Raw genomic sequence first — 14,718 nt, 5'->3', positions numbered from 1 at the left:
TAGCAGCTCGTTATAGGTAGCCTTAACCACCTTGAGTCACAGAACGCAGAGAGAGAAGATGCTTGCGCACGACTCAAATATTTGCCTGATATAAAAGTCCCATTAGAAAAAAATATCTATATAGAATATATGAGATTGAAGAGTCCTACCACTAAGAAATACAAGGTTTGTGATAAGCGTATTTATTTTCTTGAATTTAAGATGTTTTAAGGTCCTGATATTAGATCAATTTAAGACTATTTAAGACTTTTAAAGGTGCGGACATCCTGTCCATCAGCATTTTCCATGAAAGAAAGGAGAAAACTGAGCATTAATGCAAGACCTTAGCGTAGTGTTCCTATTATCTGCTAAAGCATCAATCCCTGCTTAAAAGTAGCCGCCTGAATGAAAAGCCCACATGGGGCCTGAGAAAATTGCTTCCTTTGAAATAGCTCCTTACATTTCCGACTTCTTTTCAAGCGGCGAAAATAGTCAACTTTCAGTCTTCTCTCCAAAACAACTCTCAAATCAAAAAGTGTTGACTTCAGCACAAAAAGTCAGCGTTGATATATGGGAGTTTCCATGTGGCCGGACCCGGGTCAGCACTAGCCAAGCTGAAGATTGTTCAATTACAGTCGGCTGATTTCTCAAAGCACCTGAATAACAGGGTAAACTGCTGTCCGAGAGTCCCTGCAAATATATAAACCCTTTATGATACTGAGATGTTTAGCCAGATGAAACTCAGCAGAAAGACAGCTAAACATTCTGTACATTCTTTATAAGCCAGACTGTAGAGTCTTCCATCTTTTCTCACACAGCACCTCAAAACCACAGTAGTTGATGAGGAACATTTTTACAATTCTGCAACAATTTGAATAATACAACTCCTATTTTAATTGTAGTGCAGTTAGATTTTAAATATCGTTTAGAAATAAAACCGGCAACAGACCTGACTTGAACTTTAGACTGAAATGATTTAAGACGTAGCCTGGACTCTGTCTCTGAAGATTAATGACCGACTCGCATATCATCCCTTGAGAGCATCTTCGCTACATCGTCCTCCTCACATCTCCGACCAGCAGAGCACTGTGAAATGGGTCTTGGCCGTCGTCCATAGCGATGGGAGCTCTGGCCTCGGGCTTCCAGAAAACCCGTCTTAAACTTTAAGGCGGACCGCGTCCGGCTGACTTAAGATGATTTGAGAATTGCGCATTTGCCAGTTGCAAATCTGGCAGGGAACTAGCCCTCACTGACTGGTTGGAGGATGTAAGGACCATGTGTGTGTGTGTGTGTGTGTGTGTGTGTGTGTGTTTGTTTATAAGCACAAAAAAATGCTTGAGGGCATGTATGTTGAAAATCAGCTGCACTGACTCTTCCAAGGCCTCTGGGACTGTTTAAAAAGGCAGAAAGAATGGGATTTTGTTCTTGTCCTTTTCTTGTGTCTACGTATGTGAAGTCTGAGAGAGAGGGGGGAAAAGAAACCGATTTCACAAGCGGACGATAATTTAAAATTAAATACAACAGGGATGGCTGGAGTGGAGGTTGTAATAAAAGCTGGGTGAACCAAAAATTTTTTGCTTTACCTCTGGGTTGACACCGCTCAATAATCGATAGGAGTGATGAAACGTAAAGGGATACGCTGTATGGATTTACAGAAGAGGTGATGTAAAATAAAGATGAAAAAAAAAAGAACTCCATTGAAACAAACAAAAAGTTTTAGCTTTAAAATTTAAGTGCATATACCAGTCTTCGGTACAGCTGCCTTAAAAAATTAATTGACCAAGTCGAGACAAGCAACTGAAAACTAGACGATATATAGCCATAGCAAGTTAGCATGAGCCAAACTGCATTAAAGCAAATACTTAAATTTAAGAAACAGAATCAATGATGATTTAATGTACAAATAGAAAAAGGTACCTTTAGCTACAAACAAATGGTGAAAATCCCAATCATATCACAGTGGGGATATTCATGGGGGCCACAGCTGGCCACTAAGCTAAAATCCGTGAGTACTTGAGAATCCCTTTAAAAACGCCTATAACTACCTATTTTAATAGTTCAAACCCCAAATATGCATTAATATGAACAATGGAAACAGGCTTGGCACTAGCGCAAAAGCTAACATCTATAGTCTTCCTCAGTTCGGCTCTACAGCCAATCATCAACAAGGAAAATAAGAGTTGCTCTTGGATTGGCTCCTCTGCAAATGCCAGCCAATATGTGACGTCACACTTCCAGGAACTTTGTAGCCGACAGCCATCTTGGTAGGTATCCGTAACCAACTGTCATGACAGTTGCTATGAAGTTGCTATGACAACAATGAACAAGCCACGTTCTCCGTCTTGGGTCGATCCTGACAGCAGTGATTTTGTTGGTATATCTTCATCAATATACATTTCTTATTGTTTGTCTGGAAGCCATGGTCATCTACGCTTATCAAGATGGCGGTTCTGTGGCGCGGATCACTTCTGGTTCACCATCATGTCCAGTGGCATTGAGCCTTCCAAACTGTATTTTCTTTTAGATATCTCAGAAATGCTTCGAGAAAAAGAAAAAAAAAACATGAAGGATTTGAATTTGCGTTTGACTAGTTGAGGTTTGTCAACATCATCAATTATAGTTTATCGCTGTAAATCTCCCCCCACACTCATACCCCATGACAACACCGAAAGATATTTTCAAAGTAAACTCAGAATATGAGGCTGCAGCCAAAAGAAATGTAGCTGCTTCATTATTGAACTCTGCCAACGGCTTGGCCTCTGGTGACGAAGCTCTGAGATTTCTCAGCTACTGTTTACCATTCTGGTGAAAGGTATGTCTTTCATTTACATCGACCTTTTTTCTGTATGTATGGATAGACACCAACAAGCCGCCATCCCCTCCACCCCGTCCGTGTCCAGTAAACATTAGTGGTATGAATGTCCTTCACTAGAAATCTGCAGAAATAAAAGAACCTTTTAAAGTTTTTATGCTCGAAGCTAATTAGCAAATGTCAAGGTGCTCAAGAGTGGAGTGGTAGCAACGAACGAGAATCTTACCCGTTTAAATTCTGCATGTTTTAGAGCAAGTTGCCATGGTGATGTTAACATTTAGCTCAGATCACGACTCTGCCCAGATCGAGCTTTACTAAGACATTTACATGGCTGTAGGCTCTGTATTGTTGCTTGTTAAATGACTGTCAAATTGCTGTTTTTTCAAAAAAGAAAAAAAAAATGGGTTCAGCTTTTAAACTGCCACAGCAGCATGCGCTAATGTGCTTTGAATGCTACAAGATTAGTGTGTCAGGACAAACCCCAGTGAGGATGGGTAAGCTTAGAGATGGTCACAGATAAAAAGAAAAACCAGAGAAAAGTCAGAAATATTTAAAAGAAAAACTCGAGACTTCACAAGTTTGGATTTTCTGCCTCTTCTTGTGTGCTGACAGTTCTCTTCCTCATCAAAATCCCCATCCTATCCAACAAGAATCTCTGTTTTTTCCCTTAGCATAGCGCACAAAAGCGGAGGCACTGGGCGCGCACGTACTACGCATGGATGTGGTTAAAAAGGAGAAAATCTATAAAGGAGCACAGAGATGTGGAAGGGAAACGCATAGGGAGACTCAGAAACCCGCTGAGCCCCAGATTATTCAGCAAAGGAGGGGAAGACGCACTTCTGAGAGGAGATTCAGATTTTTTTGAGAAAAGGGGTCTGAGAATAGAAGGGGAGCCAAAGCGGGAGACAAAAACAAGATGTACCGAGTCCTCGGGGTGAGGAGGCTGGGGGAGAAGGAGAAACAGGTCGGCTCGGCTTGTAAAATAATTCATGTTAGCATATTGGAGAACAACCTCATACATTATTGATGCATGAAGATGCCTCTCCTTGCTTCAGCTGTGAAAAAATGCTATACATACAGCAGTGCTGCCAGCATCTAGCTTTTGACCAAATCTGCCTCTTATCCTAATTCTGTTTCAAAACTACACAAGCTGGTAGCTACCATATAAACTAACGTCACCTGTCGGAGGTTATGATGAGGGGAAGGCAAGGCCGTGCCGGAGCAGACCATTTCAGTGCTCAGTGAACTGAGGATAAACTGAGGCGTTCAATCTGAATCTGAATTCTACGGCTGGTTTATGTTTAGGTCGCCTTCTCGTCTCCAGCCGGAGCAGACCATTTCAGTGCTCAGTGAACTGAGGATAAACTGAGGCGTTCAATCTGAATCTGAATTCTACGGCTGGTTTACGTTTAGGTCGCCTTCTCGTCTCCAGTCGAACCTGCCGATACCGACTGACCCAATTCTGATTTCTCTTTAAAAAATATTTAAATAAAAGATAACTTAAAATATTTTTCTCTAGCTTTTTGCCCAGTCATTCGCATTCAAAATTATGACAAATGCATCATTTGTCATCACCATGGTGTGCTGTTCTTTCTGCTCTTTACTTGACATCGACTCACCACTGCAGCTCTTACTCTCTTGATGATTAAAGGCTCCAACATACTCGGCTGCACTGCGTGTATTTTGTCAGCCGCACCGACTCCGCGCACACTTTCCGAAGACTGTTTCCTAATCGAGTGTACAGATAGTCTACGTGTCCCGTGACAAATTCCTCCATTTTCAACTATCAGAATGGATTGTAGCAAGTTTGATGAACTAGTTGGGCGCCTAGGAAAAAGTGGCAGTCTGGCTGATTCGCGTCCTTGCAACTGGTTTTTGGTTGCAAGTTGATAAATGGTTCGACTATCAACCTTACAAACTTGGTATTGCATACAAATCAGTTTGATGTGAACACCGTTTAACACAGAGCAGTTTATTGTGCGACACAAAGTACATGGTCGTAAAAATGTACCGTTATCAGGAAATGTCTGGTGGACGTCCGTTTTGAGTCCACCTCCAGGATGCGTGGACCTCCACGTATTGTCGTACGCTTTATTGCAGGTGCCATTGCAGGTGCCATTAGGGGCATAACAGTGGTAGCCCAACTTCAACCCCTCATCCTATGTCAGTTATCAGCTATCTTAATGTCCTTAGGAAGCTTATGACTGAATTCAGCTAGTAGCATTAAACACTAGATTCATCCAAGGTATGACTAAAAGGAGGCGGCAAATTGCTTTTCAACTATATGGAGCTAACTGAATTGTTGACATTGCCTAAAAAATTAGGCCAACTCAACCGTTTACAAGTCACTCAACGTTTCCTACATTGAACCACCAAGTGACATCATTACTTATAACTTAACATCCACTGGTCCAATTGGTTCTGTTACAGTGTCCAACAACAGCTGATGGGGTTTTTCCTCCATAACAGGTCTGGTACTTAACCAGAGTTGGTTGTAAAGCTGGTTCTTAGTTGGTTCTACAAAAGAATCAGTTTGGTTTCTACAACTTGATAACCAAATTGGAGTATTGCGTCAATATAAAAGTCCAATCTAAAACTTTGATCCTTCAAATGTTTTTCTATTTTTAGTTTCTGGAGAAAGGTTAAAGCTTAAACTCATTGAAAGGGTATGTCAAAATACACAGCAATAATATAATAGTCCATAAGTCCCTTGCTCCTGAGGTGGTTCTGTCCTCTGGCACAGAGGATGTAGAGTTTACTGGTGTTAAAGCCAGAGAAGTAGCCATGGCAACGAAAAGAACCGTTGTTAATCAAGCGATACCAATTTACAACTGGAACCGGTTTGGTAGAAAAACTGCCAATGGCAACACCATGGGGTTGAGGTCGACTCGCTTTACGAGTGTCTTGTTAAAAGAACGTACCTCAACACATTTTATAAATTTTTTATGTTCTGCTACTTGTTCTAATGAAATATTTTTCTATAATCCTTTTATCCCTGAAAGCGGCAATACATTTTACATCCAAGCTTAAGTCCAACATCTACCCTAAAAATCTGATCTAGCTCAGTTTGAGGATTCTTTCATCTCTGCTCCCTTTAGATAAGAAAAAAGAAAAAGTCCAAGATATACGTAAACATGACTGTACCCTGTGAAGCCTGCTGACATCATGTTGGATAATAAAAAGGGAAGCTCAAACAGTTACTGCTCAACTCTCTTTGGACCTGCCACTGTGTACGCAGAGTCAATGAACAACCACCAGCACAGGAATTATTGATCTTGGCAGAGAAAATTTCTCTCTGCTTTCAAAGCGGGCCCACACGCCTAGAAGTTATGAGATTCCCTGTCTTGGTTAACAATACTTCAGCTGAATGAAAAGGCAGTCTGGATCTTATCGTGGAGGGCTAAAAATAATCCCCGCTAACAAATGAAAGGAGACAAAACGGTCACGGGCCTGTTTACATGGAACGGGGATGCGCCAGAAAGGGAGACTCATGCCCTAACGGGGGGTCAGAGAGTCCACAGGCAAATTATTTGTGTCCACAGTCCAAACAGTGCCCGCATGAACTAAATCACCAGAATCTACTGTAATAGACTTCTACTAAAGTGTGGTGACTCACGTAAGAAGAATGAGTCGTGACAAGGCCGCGCTGAATGAAACCAGCCCTTGTGCAAATACAGACGCACACAAACATAACACAACCGTGCGCACGAGGCCACAGGTATGCGGGAAGGTAGAACCAAATATGTACACACAAGCTGGTGTTTTACTCGTCTAAATCCAGCCTGGGATTGTTCCACTTCCTCCTCCTCCTCCCTCACGCCTTCTTCCTCATTTCTACTCTCTCTTACGCAATCAACCGTTTAGCTTCTGAATCCGATCAAAGTGTGAAGGAAGCGGTTGCGATGTGAAGCTGGATGGGTGCTGAGGACAATGGGATTAAGGATGAACGTCTATATTTAAACATTATGAGGAGTGCGCACAGGCTGCTGCAGCGAAACGTTTCCGCGTGTGGTTCAGAGCCCAGAAGGTGATGAGGCTAATGGTGTGTAGGCTGCAGCCCTCCAGGGAGTTGCTGCATCTTGCCGGTGAATGAGTCTGTCTGCTGGGTCAGGAATGTGGCCACATGAGTCATTCGAAACCTGTACACGTTTTTTTTCCCTCTTTTCTTTTGTCCTAGTCCAGTTTGGTTGTGCACCACCATGACCACATTGTTTTACCTCTACACAGTAACCATAAACTACAGCAGTCACAGAGTCAGGGAGCAAGACTCGATTAAAGTCTGATCCCGTGTAACAGAGATTTGATTTACCAAAACAGTCCCCATAGTTTTTAAAGTAATTTTATTAAAAAAAAAAAAAAAAAAAAAGTAAATAAAGTTCTGAAAAAAGTCCAGCACAGTCCTAATGATGTTTTTATTTTTATAGAAAGGACCATCTTTAAGTGCTTCAGTACTTTAGGACTGCACCCAAGAAATTAAATAATTATTAGATGAATTAATCAAAAACTACATGTTTCTGTTGTCTGCTAAGCTTATAGAGATACATTTTTCATCAGCGAAGACAGAGTATCTGCGTAGCATAGAATGAGAATAAGCAATATAAATCCTGGCTGCAACATTTCAGTAGGACTTATGTAATTTTGTAACATAAGAGCATGTGTGAGATTTATATGGTGAATCAGTTAAACTTATTTAATTTGTGTCATGATTTATCACCATTTCTATCTCACTTTCGTTGAAGTGCTTCATTGAATCATATAGATCTAGTTGCAGTTCAAAGTGTCTCACTATTATCGAACCAGAACATCTACACTTTATACTCAATCATGCAACTTGGTTGAAGAAAATGTTTTAGTTTTATTTCTATGCTTTACAGAACGGGGTATCTAAATGAGATTCTGTTCTAAGGTCACTGAAGTGTGATTTTTTTTCATCCTCTACATGAAATCTCATTTTTATTGCCATATAATTAACCAAACCACAACAGCAGCAACAATAAGAGCATGCTAGTTTTTTACCCTTTCACCTTGTGGTTACATTGCATCACAGATATTCACTCACTCTAGATTTCAAATATTGGGGCTCTGTAGTGATATTCATCTGTAAATGCCTACAACTAGGGTCCTGCTCCGAAGCAGGAGCCTAAAATGCAGCGCCAGCCCCGTAAAAACGCCGGTGGAAACGCTCGGAAAGCGAGCAAAGCGGAGCCGAGCCGGGCCAGGCCGAGTCAAGCTGGTGGAAAAGGGGCATAAGTGCTCTGCAGTGGTTTAGCTTAACAACGGTGCTCTACATGGTTGGGCTGGGCAATAAAGTCCATGAATACAGAGTATCGCACTATTAAATCTATTCATATCTGGTTCAGCTCTACTACCTTCGAAGAACTAGATTGCTCTTTTACAGTCATGCCATTAAGTCACTGTAACTACCACATCTAAAATATAATTTCAGAGTCATTCCAGTGTTTTGAAGCATTATGTGGAGGACGGCTGTGGAGAGAGAGAGAAAAAAAAGAAAAGACGATTCATCTATACCGGCTCCAGAGCAGATGTGGAACCACTTCATTGGCTCTTGTTTGAAACGGAGTACTCTCCAAGTCTCAGTTGGCTTGGACACGTTCCACATTTCTACCTCAAGGCTCTGACATAACGGCATTTATAGCTCTAGCGCAGCAACTGTTCACTAGAGTTGCTTTCTCTAGGCAGCGTCAAGAATTTGGACGTTAAAACACAGAGAACTTCAGCTGCTTTTCAAGAAACGAACAACTTTGTATGACATGGCTACTTAGCAGAAGAAACCTAAATGGTTCCTGTACTGGTTCAAAGAGTGACCAGTTTGTGAACCACAATACTGCTGGTTATGAAATTGCATTTGTTGCAGTTTCAGCTTGCAGCAGCATATCCCAATCAAAACGTTATCTTTTAGGCGTTTTACGTATTTTTAGGTAGCGAGTCACACTCCACAACATTCTTTGTTGATGCGATGAATATGCTTGCCCCGTTTGAACTTCTGAGCTGAAAAATATTTGTTTGTTTCAATAAATATTATGATATCCTACAAAGAAACCTGCCAGTTTTGGCAATTAACCACAAAATGAATACAGTGGTACAGTAGATTTAAGGGTTTGGGTTCAATTATGGATACTAGCGCTACCCACAGAGCTAATTAGTGTTCTTCTAATTAAACCTGACACTTGAGGACAGCCTTGAAGAGCAACATCTGACAAGTAGAGCCTACAACTACAAAAAAAAAGAAAAAAAAAAGACATGAAACGAAGAGCACCTTAAGGGGAAAATCACCCCCATAGCTTCTGAAATAGAATTCATACTGCCCTATATGACTGGAAACATTCCACATTCTGTGGATTAGTCCAAGCGTCATTATTAATTCACTGGCAGCACCGGCCCCCTGCCTGCCACAGCAGGGTTCACTGCGGGAGAAGTAAAGATATGGAAAATAAGAAGCAGCGAGAATGTTTCCTGTCAGAGATAGAGGGATAAGTGAAAGGTGTTGGATAAAACCAAAACGGATCAACCGAGAGTGAAGTATTTAAGCGGGGGGAAAAAAATGACACGATTAAGTCGTTTTTAAAGAAAAATACGTCTGGGTCTGTGACTGGGTTTTCACAGTCACAGACTGTGAAAGAGTTGCATCCCTGTTTCAAATAGGGATGCAACTAACAATTATTTTAGTAATTGATTGTTTGGATGATTAATCAATTTTTTTTCTTCAGGTTTTTCATTTAACCACTGAAGCCTTTTTATTTTAAACAAGATTAGAATTACATTAATATATGCAAATAAATAATTCAGCTCCCTTTTTAAGTAAGAATAATTGGTTAATTTTTGCATCAACTGTTTAATGATTGGACAACAAAATTATTTGTTTTAAAGAGTTTTTTTTTTTTTTTAAAGAATTTAAATTAGATTAAGCTCAAATTATTCCACTTGAGGAATTTTGGTAAGAAGGCTTTTTGATTATTAGCCTAAATGCAAAAAGTATACATCTTTGTACAGTTTTGGTCTAATTACAGCTCTGATGGTGTTATCCTTTCAGGAAATGCACATTTTCAGAGTCTGTATATACCGTTACTAAATTAGTTGGAGATTATTTCAATAATCGATTCATCACGATTAATTGTTTCAACCCTAGTCTAAAAATTGCATTTGTAGTCTGTAACATGATAAAACAGCAGCTGCTTTTAGGAATCTGGGATTGCAGTGCTCATTACTCCAGTCACAAGCACAACTTTTTTTACAAAATCCAAACTTTGACATTCGTTCCTCTGTCAATATTATGCACCATTTTTCTTCCACTACACAATTATTCACTACTCTGGTTTGGTCCATCACATAAAATACGTTGAAGTTTGTGACGATAAGGTTACAAAATATGACAAGGTTCAGGAGGCATGAGTTCTCTGCACTAGAAATTGTCCATTTTGAGAAGCGAATGCAAAACCAGTACGCAGGCCCCTCTGACTGGGAGAATCTGTGTTTGGCTTGTAGGACCCAGCAGGCTGGTGGCCTTTAGCGCCTGCTGAGCTCAGTGGGAAAAGAACAAAAAAAAGTTTTATTCCATCATTGATGGATGTTATGTGTTTTCTTGCTTATGTGGATTTTTTTAGAATGTCTCAATTGATGAAGTTTTCACTTCGTAAAGACAGGATATTCTGAAGTTAAACAGCAGGTATCTTGATGCACATCCTTCATCCATCTTCTCCTGTGCTGCTAATCGTTTCCGTTTGTGTTCCAGCAGTGGACGTAAATCACGTGTGCGACGACACCGTTTAAGCTTTTCCCAATTACCATCGGCGACCGCCGCCAAGAGTCACTGTGACCTCCTTGAACGGCGGCTCGAGCAAACAACGTCCTCCTTTGGCCGGGAGCGCCTGAGTCAGCACTTTCTACACCTTTTTATTCCCTCCTTGCGTTCTTCCACTCGGACGCCTACAAAACGCACAATTTTCATTTTAATCTGTCCCTCTGCCTGTGCCCCCAATCGCTTTCCTTCCCACTCCCCCCCCCAAAAAAAGGTGCAGAGGGAGTGTGGCGATGACGTTGCTCGTGTGACGTCAATGAAACAAATGGGCTGCAACTTTCACAGCGACCAGTGTTGTGCCCAAGCAAGCTCTGCCTGAATTCACTTCTTTTCCTCCCCACCCCCCGGTCCGCGGAAACATTTTGTGGGACAAGAAAGAAAAGCGGCGCGTCCTGCCGTTGTCAGCGGTTTTGCCGGTGTCCTAGCCCGACGTGCCAGTCTCCCCTTGTGTCCTGAATGACATCCCACCCTCCGTCTCGCTCGCCGCCTTTTCCAGCCTGAGGTTTCGATGTAAAGAACCACAGCTCTCTATCTTGATTCCTTATGCACAGAGTCGCAATCAATCACACTGTAATTTCCCCCCTCTGGCACTTAGAACTGCTCTGCACACAGGAAGAAAAGGATGATGAGCAGTAGTTTTTTTTCTTCCTTTTTTTTTCAGCATGCCCTTGAAAACAAACTCATTAAAAAAAAAAAAGGTTTTACAGCATTGTGGGAGAGGGTACATTAAGGTCTGGGGAAGATTTAGGCGGTCTCTAAGCAAAGTGAGAAAAAAAATAAAGCTGTGAAGGTTTCTCTTCACGTGAGAGCTTAGAAAGAAGCCTGAAATGTTATTCCTTTGGGATCAGCTGGAAATTAAGGTGATGATAAAAACCGAAGGCTTAAGTAAAGGCCGAGCTGTTGATTGTCAATGATCGATGTGGAAGTGTTCTGTTTTTGTGTTGGCTACAGCTTGGAGGTCTCAGAGAAAAGTCCCTTTATGATGCTTTCGGTTAAGGCGCCATCACTCTTCACCTTAAAAGGGCAGATCAATGCTAAAAAGTAGTTAAATAATTTTTGCACTTCCATTTGGCTTTTTAAGACTTCTACAAACAACCCAAATGCTTGGGTTGTTTTTTTTTTTGGCAAAAAGTGAATATTTTTTGGTGTCTGGAAAACGAAGCATTTCAAAAAAACCTCTTGATTGTTAAGTAACAACCTACGGGCACTGCACCGTTACCTAGCAACCCAAATTGAGCTCCAGGATATTTGGTCAGCTGGTTATCCCACCAATGCCTGCTGGAGAAGACAAATGCTTTGTTGCAGACTTACCATCCTGAAACTTCTTGATGCAATCTTGTTGGTTGTGCAGGAGGCTCTACTAATACTTATCAAAGATGTACAGTTGTATAACTGTAGGAGGGGGGCGTGGCCAGCTGCAGTTTAACTGGATTTAAAGTGACAACAGACCCTAAAACAACTCATTTTGAATGAAGCTTTAAGTGTGTATGGCAAGCCATCTTAAGATATAATCAGAAACATTCCCATCTCTTAATTTCTATTTGAAACATGAGTTTTGCTTCAAGTTTCTGCTAGTAAGAATTTTAGTTTTAAAAAGATTTTATTTTTTAGATGGATGTAATGAAAACAGCTGTTTGTTTTGGAAAGGAAGAATGTTTTTTTTCTGGATTTTTGAAATTTGCATTATTACTGGGAAGAATGGATTTATAAATATGTAGTTAACTCGTCTTCTTCCTTCTTTCAGTCTCTCCCCCATCTTAAAACCCAGTCTGTGGGATTAAGAAAAATATTTCCAAACAGAAGCGACAATCAGAATAATTTAGTAAACGGTCTTGCCATACCCTAGATGGCAATCGCATAACCTTGTTGCTCCTGAGACAAAAGCAGCAGTAAAGAAAGTAGAGAAAGAGGTACAGAGAATGATTTGCCAGTAATGATTTAAAAGTTTTTATATCAAATACATGTTCACATAGGTCACTTCCATCAGAACTTTTTATCCTGAGATAGAATTAAGTAAAAGTTAAGGTGCAATAATACCCAAACATTTACTTTTATTGTTGTGAATCTATACCCACAGTTTTATTACTGAATTATGACTAAAATTAGATCTGATTGGATTAAATCTCCCTCCAATAATTCAACTCATTCTGCATGATTTTTTATTTGGTCTTTTTATTGGGGGGGAATACATTTTGTGCTTTTAAGCCTTAAATAAGTATTTGAAAATAACATCGACCTGAACACGACCCGATTCCCTCGTCTTCCAGCACTTATCTCCAGTACCGTTTTAAACGGCATCTTTCTGGCTGCTGTACTTTCTGATTTTCCATTTGCCATTAGTTCCTCTCGGCCTCTCTGGGGGCCCCGTTCAGATCTCGGTCCTCGGACCGCCGGACGGTCCCCGGTGGTCGGGTCCAGACGGCTCCCTGGGGGGAAGCCAGAAAAGCAGCGTGGCTGGAAAATGGCTCTGGCAGTCATTGTTTGGAGTTTCCTGCTGGATTGTTTTTGGTACATACTGGTCTTTAATTTAAAAAAAAAAAAAAAAACGTTTTGAAAGGAGAGGAACAAGCTGACAAACGATAAGAACTGGCACAAAGGCCAGACAGGGAGTCGGGTCAAGGCTCTCATCGCAACGCCTCCATGTAGTTATTGGACAATTTAAACTTCAGCCGTTAGTTCGTGTGGAAAGATCAAATTAATCCGTCTGTCGAAAACTCCAAGGAGTTAAAACGCGATAATTGATCCGTCAGCAGCGTTCTTGTGAGATTGCAGCAGAAAAGAAGGTTTATAGCAACACAAAAGTAAAATTGCCATCAAAGATATCGACCGAGTCGTCCCAGTGGGGAATTACACGACAGAGAGAAGGGGTAGGGGGGGAACTGCAGGTGAAAAACTAAATGAGCATCAATACCTGCCGCACACAGCCACTAAAAACTCTCCGTTACTCCAATCACCGTCCGAAAACCTTTTAACGAATATGGCATCCAAGGCAAAGACGGGATATTAAAACTTAATTCACCTGCTATTTGCTCTGAATGGCAAATCCCCATGTTCTATTTTTTATTTTTTTTCAAAGCCCACAGCTGAATACATTAGAGAGGACACGAGCTGGAAACTGGATGCATTTAAAGCAGCTGCGTAGTCCAAGCAGGAGAGAAAGCAGCACATGGTGCTTTGCACAGGTATTCATAGGCGTTTCATTTTTCAGGTTTTGTCACAATACAACCCAAAAACTTTCATGAATGGGAATTAATGTGATAGACGGCCACAAAGCACTGAAGAATAGTGAAATGGATGGGAGCTAGAAGGTCACCATCATATGGATTTCTTTTAAATAATCAGATAAGTGTGGCATGCATTTATAATCAGTCTCCCTGCATTTCTGGGCGTTGCAAACCTACAGACTGAAACTTATGCCCATTCACCTTTTCAAAAATTGCTCCGTCAGATCCGACGAAGAGCGCCTGTAACAGCGTCTATTCAGGTTTCATGACCTCAGATTTAGGACTTTTTAAAACCTTAAGACTATTATGAATAAAATTTAAGACTGATATCACAACCCGCCCATGTTCCTTAAAGGTGACTGCTTTCACTCTAATTTGTGCTCTTCTTCCTCGTCACATATTCTTGAGTCAGTTCTTTTAACCGTTTCCTTCATCCCTGGAAGCCCTGTGAGTATTTATAAGTCTTAGGAAAAGGAAGTGAATCTCAAACTTTTGGTTATGTGACTTCAGGAAGTAACCAAGTAAAAGTCTTTACTGTTGGACTGGGTTTCTGCACGTTTTACCAATTCAATGTTAAGACTTTTTCAGACCACTTAGCAATAACATTTAAGAGCTGCATCATGGCAGAAATGTACAAAAGAAAATTGCATATTTTACATAGTTGTGTCAGGTTTTCTAGCACAGATTGAAAGTCGCATCGCACATAAAATATATTCACAAAAAATTTATAAATTTACATTTTAGGCATGACAAAAAAAAAGCAAGATAGCTATCTAGCAGTAGCCGCAATCACCTCAAGTCACAGAACGCAGTGATTGACTCCAATGTTTTCCCGACAGAAAAGTTCCATGATAAAAAAACTACATAAACGAGATCAGAATAGCTCT

At 40.8% G+C, this 14,718-nt stretch overlaps 1 protein-coding gene across 3 annotated transcripts in view; it reads right to left on the bottom strand.

Moving 5' to 3' along the window:
- Positions 1–14,718, bottom strand: part of LOC103480389 (phosphatidylinositol-binding clathrin assembly protein) — a 100,925-nt gene that overhangs the window by 50,009 nt on the left and 36,198 nt on the right. The window lies entirely within an intron of this gene.

The sequence above is a fragment of the Poecilia reticulata genome, chromosome 18 (assembly GCF_904066995.2).
Source record: "Poecilia reticulata chromosome 18, P_reticulata-male-v2, whole genome shotgun sequence".
Taxonomy (NCBI): Eukaryota; Metazoa; Chordata; class Actinopteri; order Cyprinodontiformes; family Poeciliidae; genus Poecilia; species Poecilia reticulata.
Note: the sequence above shows the minus strand (reverse complement) of the source record. Positions and strands in the feature narration are given on the sequence as shown.